General features: G+C 34.9%; 2 pseudogenes; both read right to left on the bottom strand.

Annotated features, from left to right (window-relative positions):
* Positions 1 to 257: 257 nt before the first annotated feature.
* On the bottom strand, positions 258 to 10298 carry LOC120198784 (annotated as a pseudogene).
* Positions 10299 to 10593: 295 nt separating this feature from the next.
* On the bottom strand, positions 10594 to 12404 carry LOC120198785 (annotated as a pseudogene).
* Between the last annotated feature and the right edge of the window lie 9512 nt (positions 12405 to 21916).

Here is a 21916-nt window from a genome sequence, read left to right as displayed (position 1 = left end):
GACATAGGGTACTGAAATCATAAAAACCACTACGATTCATCCATTGTTTCTTATTTGACCCTATTGACGTGCTCGAATGTATTGACCTCAATAATAAAAGAGAGTGTTAATCTCCTTAAAAGTTTCGGGTTCGAACAATTATGTTCGTAGATTGTATGCAATAGAGTATCAATTAATTAAGAAAACATTAACATCGGTACGAATATTACTTTGTAATCACATACTATTAAAAAATCTCTACATTAACACCTCTGCACATTCCCTAGAAGAGGGAAAAGGAAAAGGAAAAGGAAATACGAGTAAGGTTAAGAAACAGTGCAAATCAGTTGTCCCAAACACAACAAACAAAAATTGAAGACTTATATACATCATATACAAACCTCAGACTAAATAATTGGCCATTTTCCTCCAAGATACATACATTCTTATATGTGGATGAGTTCCTAAATTGTTTTACACCACCTTTTACATAAAAGTAGGCTCTGAGAGCAGACAGAGTGGGTCTTCCTTACCTGCCTATTGTTCCTCGGCTGTAAAATCAGGCTCTGCAGGCTTCTGAAGCAGTATAGGTGGAATCCTCTCCGTCACTCTTGCTTTACGGCTACGGTTTTTCCGTAAAGCACGAAGTGCATTGGCAGCGAACCGAGAGGCATAAATAGTGGCACCCAGACTTGGTGAACTCCCACAGTGGCTAAAGCATCTTGCAACCTGTTCTCCTCTTCTCTAAGAGATTCTTCAAGTTTCTTTCTGCTGTATCGGCGCCAAGCTGCTTGTATAAACAAGCTGCCCAAGTCCTCCACTGCTGCGAATAGAACCTAAAAGTGTGGCGCAGCTGCTTACTGTGAAGCCTGCGGAACTGAGAAGCAACAAACTTCAAGTCATCTGCCATCAGAGCGAAGGCTTCAACTTCTGTCAGAGCTCGAACAGTTCTAGTCGAGATAGGGAGGTTCGATGAAGAATGGGGATCTAGTGCCCATGTGAGTAGTTCCTCCACAGAAATCCCCTGCCCCAAATATTCAGAATTAAAGAAGCCAGTTCTTCCACCATTTGTTGTCATGGTCAATAGTTTGCCCCTCATGATGAAGAGCATCTCATCAACTGGGTCTCCCTCCCGAACAATGTAGCTCTCCTCCGTAGAGAACTGGCTTGAGGCGATCACACATTGCATCCAATAATTGCTCATCCATTTTCTCAAACATCGGTACCTTAACCACCGAAGCAAATGAGTGAAACAACCAAAATTAGTGATAGGTAGTGAAAACACAAGTCAAATAATAACATCAATCTTATTCCCTGAAAAGGATGCGACTCATTTAAAACAATGACCAGAACGTCAAGGTACTCACTCTCATGAGCAGAGCCAAACAAAGATGGCGCTTTATATCCCTTCTTAGGTCCTTGGGGAGATTACAAAGTAAATTCTCTTCATCAACTCCTCTAGTTTCTTGCCACCTGTATTGCTCGTATCGTCTTATCCGCTCTCTTAGACTCTCAGGTAGTAAGCGGTGGGACATCCATTGCTCTGCATACGTCGTTTCACTCGCATCTCCTCCAACCTGGTAGTTGTGGATTGCAAATATGTCTGTTTCACAGAAAATTTGACTTATCATAATCTATAAATTTTAGTCCTTATGTGTTAGTGAAGTTTAAGTATTCACACAACTATATACTAGAGTTATTTGATATTCCTGATTTTCTGGAAAGAGCAACTGGAAAGAACTGCATTGGTAACAGCATGACTCGTATATTTCTATTTATTGCAAATAAGCATTTTATTTAGGAAATATAGAGAACAATAATACTAGGACATCATAAAATATGAATAAACCAAAAAGCTTCAGCCATTTTAAACAGTTAACTTATGTTATCCGACGAGTAATGGCATCCAGAGGCACAATAGAGTGAGTAGAGTAGCATGCAGCTCATGCAGGATATTTCAAATATAAAAAGATAGAAACTAGTTATTTAGAAGAAACCTACAGAATACAAAGAATTCCCAACGAAATGTCATGTCTTACAAGATATTAGAAATCAGTTCCACTGCTATAAAACAAAAAACTCGACATAAAAATTCAAAGAATGCAAATGTTTGGAACAAACCTGCATATTTCCAATGAGAAATGAAAATAGAACCAAGCCCGAGATTGAAATGAAAACTGCAAAGCAGATCTCAAAGACATAGGTACTAGTTTTAAGATTCTGACCCAAAGAACTGCAAAAGCAATGAGCAAAAATATATCAGGCACTGCTGTCAGATTTTAATAGCACTATGCTAACAGAATGAGACAGGAAACAAGGAAATTGTTAGTCAATTCATACACACCAAACTTTAAAATCTCATATGGACTGAAGATGGACAGAGATTCAACAAGTCTAAATATAGAACACGATCAAGACCGGTGTCAACATTGACCCCTTACAACCATTTAACCATGGTTCTTTAAAGCACCACAAGGGCTATGGAGCGTGCTGCTCTGTCATGAATTAATCTCATTTCATCACACCTTGAACTTTAGCACTAAAACATTGTTTCCCATCGACCTCAAGAAAGAGAAGTTAAAAGTGCTGAAAACTTTTAAAGAAAAGGAGAGATGATTATATCCAGACTTTTTCCAATTATCATAACTGTCATGAGGAAGGTTTATGTTATGTTTAGGGTGAGATTGTAGAAGAATTTTTTAGGGATTTCAGGAAATAGAAGAAATCAGTAGATACAGAAAACGTGTCATTTCATTTCATAGATCCCCTTGAAAGATTTGGTACAATTTATATATGGACAGTACCATACAGCTGTCAGTACAGCCAAAATAACTAACTAATTGCTGACTCATTCCTTCCAACCCTCTACTGTAGCCTTTGGATCAATTAAGACTCCCAGCCCGAATGATCTACCCATGACTGATAAGTACTGTTGGATCAAATGTCACTGGCCCAACTATTAAAACATCATCACGTGGGTCTTTATTTCCCATTCCAGACCTTCATTCATCCCCTTCTCTGGTAAATGTTCAACCCTAAATCCCCTTCAATCCCTAATTTCTCCTGAATTTCCCCCAATCTCGGCTGCTCCTTTCTCAATTCCTTTCCTCTATTTTCCCCCAAATCATCACCTACCAACCCTAACTCTCCTTCCATCGTGACAATACCCCCTCCATCAGATGATCCTTGTCCCCAAGGATCGAAATCGGGGAACTGACTCTTCAGTACTGTCGCATCTTCCCAAGTAGCATCTGCGGGTGCCATGTTTGTCCACTGGATAAGAAATTGATTGACGGTCTGATTGTGTCGTTTCACCACTCGTCGATTCAACACCGTTGCTGGGTAGATTTTCAATTGACCATCTGCAGACGTTTCTGGAGGATTCAACGAGATAAGTCCTTGGTTCCCTACTTTCTTTTTCAACAAGCTAACATGAAACACTGGATGTAATTTAGAATCCTGTGGCAATTCCAGTCGATACGCAACCTGACCAATTTTTTTCTGTATTTTGTAGGGACCGAAATATCGAGCAGCAAGCTTTAGGTTTCTCCTTAGAGCAAGTGATGTCTGTCTGTAAGGTTGTAGTTTCAGGTAAACTTCCTCTCCCACCTGGAAATCTCTCTCTGTACGATGTTTATCAACAATCTGCTTCATTCTATTACTAGCTTGCATGAGTTGTTCACGTAATAAGCATTGAATTGCTCTGTCTTTCATCATAGTTTGCACTGCATCCACTCTAGAGTCCCCTGACCAACTTAAAATAGGAGCCTTATAACCATATAAAGCTTCAAATGGGGTCATTTTAATAGCAGAGTGATAATTAGTTATACCACCACTCTGCTTGGGCTAACACTTTGACCAAGATGTAGGTTTTAAAAAACCATACTTCTGAGATATTGTTCTAAACATTGGTTGAGTCTCTCAGTTTGCCCATCTGTCTCTGGATGATAGGCAGTACTGAAAAGTGTAGTTGTCCCCAATTGCTTAAGTAACTCCTGCCAAATAGACTAGTAAAAGTCCTGTCTCGATCAGAAATAGCTACCTTAGGAGGACCATGAAGCTTATAAACCTGATCCAAATATATTTAGCAACGTGCACCACTGTGTAGGGATGGGACAGTGGCATAAAATGAGCATACTTAGTAAATTTGTCAATTACCACCAGAATACAGTTGTGCTTTGCTGAAGGTGGCAACCCTTCAATAAAGTCCATTGTTATAATTTCCCAAGCATTGTTTGGAACTGGAATAGGTTGTAGGAGCCCTGGCTTGGAAATGTGCTCAATTTTAGTTCTCTGGCATACCTCACATTGATGTATATGTTCTTGAATCATAAGTTTCATCTTTGGCCAAAAAAATAAGTTTTAATCCTCTGATAAGTACTTGAATGCCTGAATGACCCCCTTGTGGTGAATCATGGGAAGCCACAATAAGTTTCTGTCTGAGATCTCCCTTGCTGCCCACATAAATTCTATCTTTAAAGTATAACACCCCCTTCATTCTCTTCCAATCCTCCATCTTGTCAGGTTGAATAAGTAAAATAGTTTCTCTTGAGCTAGTAGATCACCTTCATAACTCTGCTCAATATCATGCATCCAAGTAGGAACAATAACAGTAACCCCCATTTGCAGAAACTCACCAGAATCCATGTGTTGTCTAAAAGTGCATCTGCCACCTTGTTTTTTTACCTTTCCTGTACTGGATTGTATAATCCAACCCCAATAACTTAGTAAGACCTTTTTTCTGGATAGTAGTAGTTATCTTTTGCTCCAATAAATGTTTTAGAGGCTCATGATCTGTTTTAATGATAAATGAGCCACTCTCCAAATAATGCCGCCAGTGTGATACTGCCATTAGGATGGCTAAGTATTCCTTTTCATAGATAGAAAGGTCTGCATGCTTTGGCCCCAAAGCCTTACTTAAATAAGCTATAGGCCTTCCTGCTTGAGATAAAACAGCCCCAATTCCTTTGGAACTAGCATCAGTTTCCAAAAAAAATTTCTGTTCGAAATTGGGCAAAGCCAAAACTGGAGCTTCACACATAACCTTTTTTAATGTTTCAAAAGCTAATTTAGCCTCTGGAGACCAATGAAATCCATCCTTCTTCAACATATTGGTTAAAGGTTTACTCAATTCTCCATATCCTTTGATAAATTTTCTATAATATCCTGTCAAACCTAAAAATCCTCTCAAAGCTTTCAGATTTTTAGGTAAAGGCCACTGTTGCATAGCCTTTATTTTTGCAGGGTCAGTTGCCACTCCCTTAGCTGAAATTAAGTGTCCCAAATACTCCACTTGTTGTTGGCCAAAAAAGCACTTACTCTTCTTGGCATACAACTTGTTCTTCAACAGAATTTCCAGTACCACTCTTAAATGTTTTTTATGCTCTGCCATACTAGGACTGTAAATCAGAATGTCATCAAAAAACACAAGAACAAACCTCCTTAAATATGCTCCAAACAAGTCATTCATCAAAGCTTGAAAAGTAGCTGGAGCATTAGTCAAGCCGAAAGGCATAACTTTAAATTCATAATGCCCTTGAGTTCTAAAAGCAGTTTTATGAACATCCTCATTCTTTAATTCGAATTTGCCAATAACCAGATCTCAAATCAATCTGGAAAAGAAAGTAGCCCCATATAATTCATCTAATAAGTCTTCTACTATAGGAATGGGAAATTTATTCTTAACAGTATAAGAGTTAAGTTGCCTATAGTCCACACAAAACCTCCAAGTTCCATCCTTTTTTCTAATAAGTAAACAAGGAGAAGCAAAAGGACTCTTACTTACTTGTATGATAGATGAGGATAACATGAGCAATCTGTTTTTCAACTTCAGTCTTGTGATGATGAGCAAATCTGTAGGGTCTTAGATGATTGGTTGTGTCCCCTGTTTAAGAACAATAGCATGATCATGTTTTCTGCTAGGAGGCATCCCCTCAGGTTCCTCAAACACTTCTTTGAACTCCTCTAATAACTCTTGTAAAGATAGAGGAATTATGGTTTCCTCCATTTCAGCATGCAACAAATAAATTTCTCCCTTCACTTCAGTATCTTTTGCAATTAACTTCTGAAATTTTTCTCCGGAAATTGGTTTAAGTATTGGTAATTTCTGAGTCCCTCTAATCAGAACAGTCTGTCCATCCTTTTCAAAACTAATTGTCTTGGCCTTAAAATCCATCATTATAGGGCTAAACTCCTCCATCCAGTCCACCCCCAGTACCATATCACTGCCCCCTAAAGACAAAACTCTGAAATCATGCTGAAATTCATAGCCTTGCATCTTCCAACTCACCTTATTGCTTCTGGCAGTACTGAACAGCTTCTCTCCATTAGCTACTGTAATAACTAATGGTTGAGTCTGAACTAGTTCAACTCCTTCTTTGGCCCACTTAGGTGTCACAAAACTATGTGTGCTGCCACTATCAATCAGCACATTAAGTGGTTTTCCTCTGATACAACCTTGAATTCTTAAGGTAGTATGTCCTACATTACCCGTAATAGCATTGATAGAAATTTCTAAGGCCTCTTTTTCTATATCATTCTGTTCTCCAGTTTCTTCTTCCATCAATTCCTGATCAGCAGATTCTTCTTCTTCTTCCATACTGTTCAACTGCCTAACTTTGCACTGATGTCCAGGAGCAAATTTTTCCCCACATTTAAAACATAAATTATTTGCTCTTCTATAATCCAGTAAACTCTGTTTAGTATTGGTATTAGGTGGAATTGGCTTAGGCTGAAAACTCTTAGTCCCACTGTTCTGTTGGCTACTAGAAGAAATATAAGGAAAAAATTTTTGAGAAAATTTATACTTCTTTCCTTCCATCTCATTAGCCAACTCATAAAGTTTGGCTTGCCTGTAAGCTTCAGACAATTTTCTGGGCTCCAACACTTTCACCTTGTGTTTTAATTCCTCCTTGAGGCCACTAATGAAACTGGAAACAAAATAATCCTCCCCTAAATGCATATGCTGTTGTAGTAAATAGGGTCTTAACTCCTCAAACTTTTCTTGATACTCTTCTACACTACCCTTCTGCATTAACTTATTAAATTCTTCAATGATATCTGAATAGTTTCTGTCACAAAATCTATGACACAAATCAGCCTCAAATTCATGCCAATTCACTCTATGTTTCTGCATAATATAGCCATCAAACCAAGTCTCAGCCTTTCCCATTAAATACATTGCAGCCACATCCAATTTTTGTTCCTCAGGAACTCCCAAGAGATTAAAATATTTTTGGCATTTTCTAACCCATCCTCTAGGATTACTACCATCAAACATCTGCAACTCTAATTTAGGACGAGGTAAGATAGGCCCTAAACTACCAAACAACCCTTTACTGTCCACTTTAACCTCACTAGAACTGCCCCTAACATTTTCTTCCTGCAATGTCTGATTTAGAGGTATAGTACCAGTAAACCCCACAGGTTTAGAAGCTAATATTCCTGGTTCATTAGGTTGAAAAGTATACTTTTCATGCTCACTAAGAACCTTAATCAAACATGGTTGTTTACCTCCATTTTTGTCCTGTTTCTCAGCTGCTTTTGCTTGATTCTTCACTGACTGAGGTGAATCTTTCTCCTCAGCTGCTTGATTGACCAGCTGTAGGATCCTTTGCAACTACCCTCTATTCTCCGTCATTCCATCCTCCAACGCTTGAATCCTCCCTTCCAGCTCTTCTTTCTGCCCCTCCCACCAAGAAGGTAAAGTCTCCTCCTTAACCTCTACTGTTGATTGTTCTGGTACTTCTGTGATTCCAGTTTTTTTCATTTTTCTTGTCTTTCCCAGCGTGAAAAATTGATTTTGGATCACTAAAACTCAGCTCTGATTACCAATTGTTATGTTTAGGGTGAGATTGTAGAAGAATTTTTTAGGGATTTCAGGAAATAGAAGAAATCAGTAGATACAGAAAACGTGTCATTTCATTTCATAGATCCCCTTGAAAGATTCGGTACAATTTATATATGGACAGTACCATACAGCTGTCAGTACAGCCAAAATAACTAACTAATTGCTGACTCATTCCTTCCAACCCTCTACTGTAGCCTTTGGATCAATTAAGACTCCCAGCCCGAATGATCTACCCATGACTGATAAGTACTGTTGGATCAAATGTCACTGGCCCAACTATTAAAACATCATCACGTGGGTCTTTATTTCCCATTCTAGACCTTCATTCATCCCCTTCTCTGGTAAATGTTCAACCCTAAATCCCCTTCAATCCCTAATTTCTCCTGAATTTCCCCGAATCTCGGCTGCTCCTTTCTCAATTCCTTTCCTCTATTTTCCCCCAAATCATCACCTACCAACCCTAACTCTCCTTCCATCGTGACAGTTTATCACAATATATGCTCTACTGCATGCATATTTTTGCTAACCACCCCTTCAAGGTGAAGATTATAGATCAAAACGAGACTATTTACTTTTATCATGATTCTAAGAGGTCACGGTTCTAAGTTAACCAGACAACTAAATTAGATACTTATAGAAGTTGAAAGTAACATTTTCTGGAAAGAAATATTACTAGGATGATTACATTCATGAATCTTGTTGATCCAACGTGAATGCGATGAAAATAAAATAATAACAAGAAAAGGACAAAACAAATAAAGATAATTGCAATGATGGAAATTGGGAAGATTAATGACACAGACAAATACTAAAATTAGTTTCCAAAAAATCAGAAGTTGCATGCCAATAAGTAAATTGAAGTCAGGTTTGTATATATCTAATTATAATAAAAATTAAAAGCTACTAGAGATGAAACGCAAGTAATCTGATAACAAAAAAAATAGCTAAAATATTGCCCATCTAGTGAAAGGAAACAAGCAATGACCAGTGAACACTCAAAGGGAAAAGGAAAATAAATGAAAAGTGTCTTACTAGCACACCTTAGATTTTGCAGACCCCACCAAAACAGTAAAAAAATTTCTCGAGAAAATCTTCTGACTCCACAACACCTGATTGAAGGGCATCAAGGAATATCCCAAAATTGAAAAGATCGTGTTGGGTGCGTTATTGGACACGATTGATTCAGAAAAACACTAAAAGAAGAATCGCCATCACAATAAATGACGGAGGGAGCACTCAGTATTATTCCTACAGGCACCTTTCCAGCATGTGTATTCTCTTTCAATGGAAAACAAGTACCAAAATGCCCCAAAAACCTACAAGAAAAGCTAGTCATTTTACCATTACAATATATAGAAGAATTAATTAAGCTTTAAGTCATAACGATATATATATATATATTAAATAGGAAATATTACAGCTACAGCTCCAGGACTTATAAAAAAATTAGATTACGTATCATTAAAAAGTTTATCTAATGCAACTGAGAAAGTAACACCCAGACAACATATATCCTACAGTTAGTTCTATAGCAAAAATCAGCATGCTTAAGGTCTTGGGATATAGGGATACATCCTCCAAAGAGGACGTCAGTTTTAGTAAATTAAGTAATCAACTTTAAGCATAATACACTAACATGAAAAAAATTATATATATATATATTCCAGGGAAGAGTGTCGATTTCAAGGCACCATTATTTAAAACCAACTTTTAACCAAATATTGCCGATAATTTGTCAGAATTGCAGTGACATTAAAAATGAAGAAAAACTGAGCCTGTTGATCATGACAATAATAACTATTCTATGTGTAGTCATTATGCATGTATATGGTCGAAAGTTGGATAGTAATCAATACCATTCACATTTCAAAATTTATGCTGAACTTTTCTACCCCATTTCAATCAAAATATTAATCCACAACTAGTTATGGACTTATGGCTTTGCAAATTACCATACTCCAGCTTCAACTTCTATTTTAACAATATAATCACTGTTTGCCTCATGGAAATTATAGCCCTTGAAATAGGATGGATTGACTTTAGAAGACATGAATAAACCACCAAAATCATATGGTAAGAGATCTGCTCTTTCTTCCCTGCTATTTTAATTGGGAAATGTCTAAGAGCAATAAGCCACTCACAAAAGGCACATCCACAAAAGCAAATGTGAGAAAAGGCACATGCTTATTGTTAAAAATATTCTAATACTGGTCTAGCGGACTTACGTGGCTTGCTAGCATGTAAAGAAACAGATTGAATGCAGCTCCAGCCCATGCGTTTCAGTTAGTATGCCAGAAGTCCTTGTAATTTCCTTATACAGTGGATATATTCGAAAAACTCTTGGCAGATATTGGAAGAGAACAATAAATGTCAACAAGTTCTTTGTATTCAATGACTTTGAACCTCTCATTTGTGGTATGCCAATTAAAATCACCACCTGGGTAACAAACAGCAAGTTAAAACCAGCTAATAGTATAAAAACTAAATGATCATGCATTTGTAGGTTGAAATAAAGAAGTTTCCATAACAATGGACTGTGATAACAGCATATTTCCATTAAATATGCAAACCATAATTAGTTGGAGCAATTAAACTTATCCTTTGCCTAATGGCAGATTATAGAATGGTTCAACAACTCAGGATGCAATGAAATTTCTCAATAAAATTTACAATTCAAATCACAGAACATGAGGTTCCCTCTCACCCTATAAACTAAAAAAGATTCATCCACAAATTTCATTTCAATTTTAAAGCTAAATAGAGTATGACCAGTCACACATAATCAGTAAATGCCAGAGGAAGAACCTTTTCATAGGCTTAACAATGTTTTCTTACTGTGGGAGGGGAAGAATGCTAGAACACGATATAAAGTATGATTGCAGATACCTCTTTGCTATTGCCAATGAATCTTCAACTAAAACACCTCTTCCAAATACACGAGAAGAGGGTGCAATGAAGCCGGTATGAAACTGGAAAATTATATGGATTATATAAAAGATATCCGTGAAAGAACGCAGCACACTGGCTGTAATCTCCATCTTTTCATCTAAACAAGACACTTCTTATCATCATTAATCACCGGTACATAAAAGAACAAGGATCAATTGAGACTGCTAGATACATGACAACAAAAATATCTTGTTCCACCTTTGAAGGAACGGCCCCTGCGGATCAAGAACTTTCTTACTAGAACCAAAACTGCGGTTGAATGAATAAGATTTAAATGATCTTCTAATCCCTTAAACCTTTCAGAGCCAGATTCAACCCTCTTTGAAACTTTTCTGAAATGAATTCATTTTGAATCTAATTTCCCCAAATTTACCCTGTTATTATCAGAGAAATGTCCTTCAGTGCTTCTCCAAGTTCCAGTCCTCGAACCTGGAAAATCATTTTATTGAAGAAATCAGACTATCATTTCATGTACCAAAAAGATCAAATTGAAGGGAAAATCAACACCATCTACTAATCACACAATATAATTGCTGTCATGTGAGAAATGAGGCACCAACCAGAGATGCATATGAAACTTCAGCTCAACCAAAAGAAGTGTTGGTTTTATTTGAAAAACTGGAAACATAGGGTGGTGATGGCAATGTCAATGACAGTAGTTACAACCGATATAATTAGTGATAGCGCCATTTGGAAATCTTAATAAAAGAAAAACAGGAACCTCGCTTGAAAAATTATTACAATATGTGTACTAGTATAATTAATGACTTAGAATAAAAGCAAAAAAAGTACATATAAGACCAACAATTAAGCACAACATCCACTCAAAAAACATATCATTCCCCATAACAAAATCAAAGGACAAAAATTAATAATGTACTAACCTCACAAGCTTCTCTTGAGGATAACTCATATCTATAACTTTCCAATGATCCACCTGGCCACCAACAAGAGAAGAAAGATCAGCTCCGAAACACAATCGAATTTAAGGAACTTCTCAAAACAGCAGAAATCTTATTGCCGGATGGCCCAGACCCTAAAAAGACAAGAAAAAGTTATAGACACAATTAGGAACAAACTCAGAGGAAAAACAATATACTATAGCATAAAATTGAAGATCAAAAACCACAGACATCCAAGACAACTGAAAACCAGACATCAAATTAGTTGTATCCAATCACTTAAGATGCTTAAACAATAAATTACTTGAATACTGTCTTTCACACTAACAGCTCGATAAATCGTTGCATAATCATAATATTAGTGGCAAAAAAATAAAGAAAAATTAGCGTGAAACAAGAGTCCATATCGCTTGTTTTACAAAGTTGCAGACAAGCCACTAACTCCAAATGACCAAACACCAAAAATATATGGAGAAATGGGTACCGTAATAAGAAGTAATTACATGATAATTAAAGTCAAATTAAATAAAAAATAACAATAATAAAGAAGATAAAAAAAATAAAAAAGCAACTTTCTCTTTTAAAAAATCAGTTATCAAAGCAATAATTCTGTTACAAGGGAAGAAATCCGAGTGAACAGGATGGAAGTGAATTATTGTTATTCAAACTAAAAGCTCCTTCTCTACTAGTTCAAAGAGAAGTTGGGGAAGAATTTCCAGGAAATGTCTAGGTAGGGTCTCAAATTTTCTTTTTAATTTTTATTTTTCCAATAAAAAGGAGAAAGTGGTGTTTGGGTAGCAAGAAATTCTTGTGAAGTGGGTCCACAAGGAAAATAAAAATGTTTTACTTTTAGTATCTACATATCAGGTTTGTTACGTTTTAGTCACTCATCGTAAAAAATAAATAGAATTATTAAAGTGATATTTTCTTAATGTTGACATGATTATTTTATAATAACAAATCAACATCATCGTTATTTTTATTAACGATAAATAATCAAAATAAAAATTAAATTAAATGCTATACATGATTTTATAAAAAAAATGAATGACCGATAAAGAACAAAATTAATAATTAGGATACTAAATGTATAATTTAATCGATAAAAAAAAGCGTTGTACTATTACTCTAGAAATCCGGTTTTTCCTTTCACGGTGCAAGGTTGACTCACTGTACGGTTCAAGGCCATTTGCGCTTACAGCGGGTGTTGTCGTGGAACTTTTTTTTTTTGTTTTGAATTTTTGAATGCGGTCGAAATGGTGACTTGGCGACATGTGATTGGGAAGCGTAGGGTATGTTTCTAAACACGAGTCCCAGATTGGCAGAGATGAGACTCTCAACGGCTACGGATTTGGTTGACCTTACGGAATCCGATACTAATCACGGACCATTTTCGTCTATTGTCTTCGTATCCCTGTTCCTTTATGTTTTCCCCCCTCATTTTCAGATTTTGTTCAATTTGGTCCATTATTATTATGATCTTGCGAGTAGATTTTTATGTTGAACGTAATTGTGAACAAAATGTAAGGTAGTTCGGTGTTATAATAGATCTAGTCTTATCGTTAGGGGCATAGTCTTATTTTGTTGCTCGTGTTTTTCGAGCTAAATACTATCCGGCTACAACATTTACGAGCGCCCGGTTAGGATCCAATCCATCGATGATTTGGTGAAGTGTTCGGGGTGCGAGAGGGCTACTGGATTCTGATTTGTGTTAGAGAATAGGCAATGGAACCTCAGTGTTCGTTGGAATAATTTTTGGCTACCAGGGAAAGATCGAAAGAAAAATTTACGGAGTCGATGGAGGAGCTGAATGTTGTTGTCTGAAGTTCCATTGGTCAGCAGATTTTATATGTGAATTATATAGATAGGATAGCTTGGGCTCTAAACAGTTCAGATAGACATAAGAAAAAGATGTTTGCTATAACTATTTGGGCTCTTTGATTTTCTAGAAACAAGTAGATGCAGGAAGAAAAAATCCAAAAATAGGGGTGTAGACACCCATTTTCGTCTAGAACATTAAAGGCTTTTTATTATTATAAAATATATAAAATAATTTCAAACGTAATTTTTAAAAGTATATAGTATATGTTTTGAAAACATACTTTTGAAAATGTATAATATATAGTTTTTTAAAATGGTTTTTGAAAATGTATAGTATATAGTTTTAAAAATATTTTTTTAAATATAATATATAGTTTTTTAAAAAAAAAAATTTGAAAACATATAATATATAGTTTTTAAAACAGTTTTGAAAACGTATAATATATAATTTTTTTAAAAAAAGGTTTTTAAAACATATATAATATTGTTTTGAAAACATATTTGAAAATGTATATAGTTTTTAAAATATTTTGAAAACATATATATAATTTCGAAAACATATTATTTTGAAAATAATATTATATAGTTTTTATTATATATTATATTATATTAATAGTATATTATTTTTATTTTATTTTTATTTATTATATATATATTATATTTTAATTTCATTTTATTAGATCTAGGTCCAAAAGGGTGTGAGATGCTCAACCAGGTATGCAGGCCTGACCCAGCAAGCCCACCCGGTTAAAGGAGCCTAAATTTCGCCTAGGGTTTCAGATCTTAGCAAAACACGTCGTGCGTTCCAGGTCGTTAGATCAAGACATGAATCAAGGGCCACGATTGAAGCATGTTAGGGTTATAAAAACCCTAGAACACATACCAATGTGCAACCGCACAAGGGTCGTTGGATCTGGCCATCTGATCCAACAGTCAGAATCCATCGAGAACAACCGGTAACAGCTCGTGGAAGACACGCGCCAGTCAAGTCGAAATCCTCGACACACTAAGCCAAAATCGCAGGAAAATTAGAACCAAGACGTTCCACCAACCATTAAAACATAAGAGTCAAGCACGATCACCGGGGCTGAACCATCACGGAAGAATCAGCAACACCCCAAAATATTCAGAACCACAACGGTCGCTAGGCTATAAAAGCCTTCGGCCATGCAAAGAAGAAACACAACCGAAAAAGCATCGAAGCACCAACCAAGTAAATCAAAACCACAAAACCAACCAAAAACCCAAATAATATTCGGCGGGGCTGAACCACACGGAAGAATCAGCAACACCCCAAAAATTCAGAACCACAACGGTCGGTTACGGGGCTATAAAAGCCTTCGGCCATGCAAAGAAGAAACACACCGAAAAAAGCATCGAAGCACCAAACCAAGTAAATCAAAACCACAAAACCACCAAAAACCCAAATAATATTCGGCCAGAGAAACCGAAAGGAACCATATAGCCAAACATAAAAAAAACAAGCAAATAACATTCAGAAATGGCAAAATAAATCCAAAAGTGGGCGAGGCGAACATCGATTTAGGCTCAGATAAGGCAACAGTAGTTGGAAAGCTCACCGGAAAAGGTAAGGTTGAAACCTTTTTGTTAGATATACTTGTTTGGGGTGTATTCAGGTAGTTAGGCTTCGGTTTTTGGGTTCGGGAGTGGAGGGAGCTTTTAAGGTAGGCTTAGGGTTTTTGGCCACCGACGACGGTGGTCAGAGCGGCGGTTCGGGCGGTGGGGTTCCATCAGCAGGTGGGGCTCATGGTCGGTTGAAGGGCAAGTTGAGAGAGAGTTTAGAGAGAAGTGAGAGGATTTGATTTTGAGAGAAATGAGTGAAATGTTAATTTTTTTGTGATTTGGGGGTATTATAGGGAGAGTCTTTGTGTAAATATGAAATCTTAAATTATTTCACAGTCCTTGCAATTTTGATGTGTAATCTTTTGGTCACATGTTGTAAATTTTCCCTTGAATTTCAAATTATTCAATTTAATCCTATTTATTTTTATATTTATGCAATTTGACCCCAAACTTCTTATTTTCTTCTTGCAGTCTTTCATTAATTCTATTTGATCATTGATTTTAATTCTTTTCAATTTGGTCCTTTAATTCAATTTCTTTTAATTCTCTATTTATTTCTTTTGTTTATTTTATTTTATTTATTATTTAACATTAATTTGATTATATTTTTAGGTCAATTTTAAACCCTTCAGGGGGTGTTTGGTTCAAGGATTGTGGGATTTCCATGGGATGGGAATCTCACATTCCCATGTTTGGTTGGCCGGGAATCTCATTCCGGTAATGTTTATTACCAATAGTAGATTTTTTGGGGTATATTACTGGGAATTAGGGATGGAAAATTTAATTCAATGAAAACAGTGACTTAATTGAAAAAAATTATATATGGAGGGATATTATTGTAATTATCCCTAAATATATAAGATAAAATTAATATATTTTGGGTCGGGTCGGATTTTTTACCTAAACCCGACCCGAACCCAAATTTTTTTAAAAAAAATCCGACCCGATCGGGGGTCGGGTCGGAACCCGTCGGATTCGGGTTGAGTTGCCATCCCCGGGAATGTCATTACCTCCTTCCCTTAGGTATTGAACATTACCGGTGTTTTGACTAAAATATCCTTAATTTTTTTTTTTTTCAAAAATCATTCTTTTGTCATTGAATAATAAAAATCTCCGAAGGTTAAATTACAATTTATCCTTAAATTATTTTAGATTTACAAAAAATATATATATAATTAAATTTTTTATATAAAGTTCAAGGGTTAAAAAAATTACCCTTTCATTAAACCTTTTTATATTTTTAATTTTGTAAAAAATTATATAAATATTATGAATTAATTTTTAAAGAAAATATATAAATATTTACAATTTGTAATATTATACAAATATATAATAAGGAAATTTGGTCAAATATACATTTCAATAATCTTTTATTTCTTTAACCAAGCACGGTAATCTTACATTCCTGCTAAACCAACCAAAACACAAATACAACATTCCCAGTATCCTATTCCCTGGTAATCTTTTATTCCGACTGGTAATCTTACATTCGTGAACCAAACGCACCCTCAATGGTAAGTAATTCGGATCGAACTTTTAAATTTTAATTTAACCTTAATTTTCACAATTAGGACAACCGATAAATTAAATTAGTACTGAAAGGGAAGTACATGGTGTTAATCCTTCCCTTACTGTAATCGACTCCCGAATCCGATTCAATTCTGGTAAAAACGCATATAAGGTAAAATGGCAAATTAAGGTATCCAATAAACTAATTTTAAATCATTGGTGGCGGTTTCTCAACATTTAAGTCAGAACCTGATTTCAGACCCACCCGAAGGACGGTTCGACATCAGGATTTCAAATTGCAGATCAAAAACGCGATAGCGGCCGTGATATTATAGTAGCGCCGCCGTCCGAAACCGATTTTTATGATTTTTGCAGTAGGTAACGGATTCACACCAATAGCGGTATGTCGCGCCCGTAATTTAATGGTAACGGTGGATTGCGCCGATCACGGGACGCTATAACCGTTATTTTCAACCGTGATTCCAACCGCAATTTTTTCTTGTTTCAAAAAATGAAGGCGGGGGACGAGGAAGGGAAGGGGGAGTTGAGAGTGAAAGCATATTTTTTTGTTCAGACAACGAAATCGGTGAGGGGAGGAGGAAAGGGAGGGGAGAGTTGAGAGTAAAACTGTAAAAGCAAAAAAAAAATTTGTTTCAGACTGAAAGGTCGGGGAAGGGGAGGGGTGTTGGCAATGATTTCTTTCATTTTTTAAAATAATTTTTAAAATATAATTTTAAAGGATATATTAATTTGACATCCCTCCCACTTTTAGAATTTATAATAATCCTAGTTTAAAATGTAAACTTTAATTTTATTTAATTAGTCTTAATTTCAGTAATATAAATTTCTGTAATTTAAATTTTACAATTTTATTTTAATTATATTTAATTTAATCATTTTAGGGTAAGTTGTGATACATTTAAAAAAAGTAATGACCGCGATACCCGCAATAACATCCATTATGTCCACAACCGTGATAAACACGACGCGACAAAAAACGTGACCTCGAATGCTATTTAAATCCCTGCTGTTACCTTTTTTTTGGGATATATGAACGACCTTATATCCCTAACTAGTTCCCTCCATCACCATAATCCTGCTAAACGTAGAGTATGGGTTTCCATCAGATTATTATGGAAGGTGATGCTCAATCCATTATTGAGAGGATCAAATCTGCTGAATCGAAGTTATCTGAAGTTTGATCTTTCACATAGATATCAAACAGAAGGCGATAAAGTTTCATATGTGCCATTTCCACTTTACTCCAAGAGCTACAAATCAGGTGGTATATGCATTAGCTTTTATAGGTTTAAAGGAATCGACTGATCTTTATTGGGTGGAAGATGCTCCTTCGTCCATCCTCGACCTAGCTGCAGCTGATCGACGAAACCTTGATCCTCCTTAATGTTTGGGTTCGACTTTTCTCAGAGGTTTTCTTCATGTTTTGCTCGGTCCCTTTAAAGTTTCTATGTAGTGTGGGAGCAGAAGGTTTATCGCCCGTCTCAATTGGAATTTTTTACTTGCGTGTTTTCAGATTATTTTTTTGCTTACATATTATTTTCATGGACATCTAACGGAGAGTATCATTAATATTTGTTTATGTGGATGTTTATTATAATTATAATATTATATATTAAATAAAATTTGGGTAAACTATACAATTAGTATCTAAACTATCAATCTTAGTCCGTTTTAGTATCTAAATTTTTAATTTTTTTAAAATTACCCCTAATGTTTAGTTTTTCTCATTCTAGTACACACCATTAAAAACATATCGTGTTTAGTACCTAAACTATCAGTTTTAGATCATTTTAGTACTTAAACTTTAAAAAAAATTAACGTTAAATTTTGAATAGGGCAAGAAAATGAAAAAAAGCTAAACTTTAGGCACGGATTTAAAAAATTAAAAGTTTAGATACTAAAACAATTAAAAATTGATAATTTAGGTATAAAACGCGTAATTTAACCATAAAACTTTGATGTACTTTATTATGATTTTCATGTTAATTAGGATTGAAGTTCTATATAAATATGCACGAATCAATCTATATCAACAGTTAAAGAGATAGTTGTTATCCTGAAAGATTTTTGGTTTGAACATCATAAATTGCAAGTTATTTGAGTGTTCATTGTCAAATAGTTGAAAGTTTCTAAAACAAATACTACCACTTGCAATTAATTAACAAAGAAAAATCTATATAACATCCATTCTTTCTATCTATAAAGATAGAATTTTGAAAAGAAAAAAAAAATCCCTTATTTTTATCTATATGATTCTTCTTTTTTATTACTTTATTATTATTATTTCATAACATATAATAATTATAATTTAAAAATAAGATAAAATACACAAATGATCCTTTGACTAGAGGATACAATTTTATTGAGTCTCTTGACTATTAAAAGTCATAAATTGATCTCTCAATTATAGAGAGTTACTTTGTTGAGTCCTTCAACTATTAAATGTTGAAAAATGGTCACTCAACTATTTATTATGTTCCAAACTCGTCCTTTTATATTAAAAAATTAACGATCATTTGAGTTGGACGTTAACATGTTGACTGAGATATAATAGTCGTTTGAAATTATAAAATCAAATTTTATCATATATTAGTCAACAAGTTAACGTACAACTCAGACTACGTCAAATTTTTAACAAAAAAAGACGGATTTAGAACATAATAAATAGTCAAATGACTATTTTATAATTTTTTAATAGTCAAATGATTTAATAAAATAACTTCCAATAATCAAATGATTATTTTATAACTTTTAATATTCAAAGACTTAATAAATAATATCAGATAATCAGATAATCATTTATTATAATTACCGTTAAAATAATCAATAACACAAACTCAAATAATCCAAAAATATATAAATACTACTATATCTTGTAGTAATTAGAAAAATAGAACGTAAAATCGAAGCGCAAACGCAGAAGACGAGTCTCCCAAAATAGCAGTGGATGCATGGAGAGTGCCACGTTTCCACTTCTCCTCGGTGCCAACCGACAATATCTCCACTGCTTTCTTCAAATCTCTTTCGTTTGATCCTCTTCACATTTCCTTCTCATTCGTTTCAGTTTTATTTTCTTTTTTCTTCACAGAAAACGCTTCCCTACGCGCTCGATTCCCACCGATCTCCATTGCAGATTTGGATCCTCCAACCTGGACCCCATCCTTGCCGTCTGTTTCCGCCGATCGGATCCGATTCTTTTTTTGTACTTTTCACCGGAGGTCCTTTCTCTAATATATATTTTCCTTTAAATTTAACCGATAATGCTGCCTTCTTTTATTTATACATTCTTTTTATGTTGCATGATTTTTCAGCCAAGAAATGTGGCGATTGCTTTGAAAAGTATATCTAATGTTTTGTGATTCCTTTCGTAGTTTTCTTTTCTTTCTGTTTATTTCGATTAAATTTAGTGTAAATTTTGATGTACGCCAAAATTTTAAATTTTATATTAAGGATAAACCTATCAAATTTTATGGGTTGTTCTGCTATGCGACGGTTAAAAAAGTTTAAAAAACGGTGTGACTGGTTAAATAAGTGACCGGTTATGTTATATAATTTAACCGGAAATATTATCAAGTATAATAACATATTATGTAGTGCTTATATAATGTAATAGGTAGCGTTTATATAATAGAATAAGTATTTAACCGGAAATATATATCAAGTACAATAACATATTAGGTATCGCTTACATAATGTAATAGGTAGCGTTTATTTGACCTATTTTTTAACTATACGGTTTATTTATACTGGTAACATTTCAAATTTACCTATTACATTATAATTATCGTTTTCGATGTTTTTGGGATCGATACAATTTTAAATGTATCGACACTTTATGCGTGCACCTCGTTGAGCATTCATTCTGGAAAAAAGTATCGACCCATATTTAACAGTGTATATTATGTTGACTATTCTCACATAAAACCGATATATTTATACCGGTTACATTACAAAATTACATATTACATTATAATTATGTGGTTCGATATTTTGGGATAGAGACTTTTAAATGTATCGACACTTTATGCGTGCACCCCTTTTGGGCATCATTTGGACAAAAATTATCGACACAAAATTACACAAGTGTCAATACATTATGTAGACCTATTCTCTCATAAAAATCGGTATATTTATACCAGTTACATTAAAAAATTACATATTACATTATAATTATGGGTTTCGATGTTTTTGGGATCGATACTTTTTATAAATGTATTGACACTTTATGCGTGCACCTCGTTTGGGCATTCATTCTGGACAATAAGTATCGACACAAATTCCACAAGTGTCTATACATTATGTTTACCTGTTTTGTAATTAACCGGTATATTTATACCGGTTATACTATTAATTTACCTATTACATTAAATTATGGGTTTCGATGATTTTGGGGTCGATACTTTTATAAAGTGTATCGACACATATGACCTAATCTCTCATAAACCGATATATTTTACCTATTACTTTATAATAATTTTATTCGATGTTTTAATGATCGATACTTACAATAAATGTCGACACTGTTTTGGAAACTTTATGTTTAAGACCATAGGGACAAAATGTTGGAGTCCAATCTTTGTGTTTACAAATTTTGTCATTAAAAAAGTCTATTTTTACCACCTACATTGTAAATTTACCTATTACTTTAAAGTTATTGAATTTTGTAGTTATTGTAGAAACCTGAATATGTCGTGCGACTTTAATGTTGTACCCACCCTTCAACTATCACTACCAATACAACATCCTATTGAAAGCACGACTGAAATGTTATTGAATGAACCTTTACTTACATCTCCATGAACTCATGTTGGGATCACTGAACTTGCATAACAAAATTTTTGCCATGGATCATACTGATGTAGACAATGTTAAGCCAATCGAGGAATGCTATGAAGTACATAATGTTGATGAATCTAACAGATTGGTTGGTCAGCTCTTCTCTTCACGTGATCAAGGTTGGTACTTTTACAAGGGATTCGCACGGGAACATGAGTTTACTGCACGTCGGGGAACAACACGGCTTGACGTGGAAGGGAATGTGAAGACACAGAATTTTCTTGTTCCAAAGAAGGGTTTCGAGTATCAAAGTCAATATTGTTGATCGTCAACGTGCTCATACGCCAGTCACAGAGACAGGATGCAAGGCTGAAGTCGCACTTACAACAACAAATCAAACGATCACTAGGTTATAAGTAAGTCTTATCAGAAACATAATCATGCATTGTGCACACCTGCTATGACACCATTTATGCGTTCTAATAGAGCTGTAAGTAAGACTGATATGGATGAGACAACAACATTG

The sequence above is a fragment of the Hibiscus syriacus genome, unplaced genomic scaffold, assembly GCF_006381635.1.
Source record: "Hibiscus syriacus cultivar Baekdansim isolate YM2019G1 unplaced genomic scaffold, ASM638163v2 tig00004797_pilon, whole genome shotgun sequence".
NCBI lineage: Eukaryota > Viridiplantae > Streptophyta > Magnoliopsida > Malvales > Malvaceae > Hibiscus > Hibiscus syriacus.
This window is presented reverse-complemented; position numbering and strand designations above follow the sequence as displayed.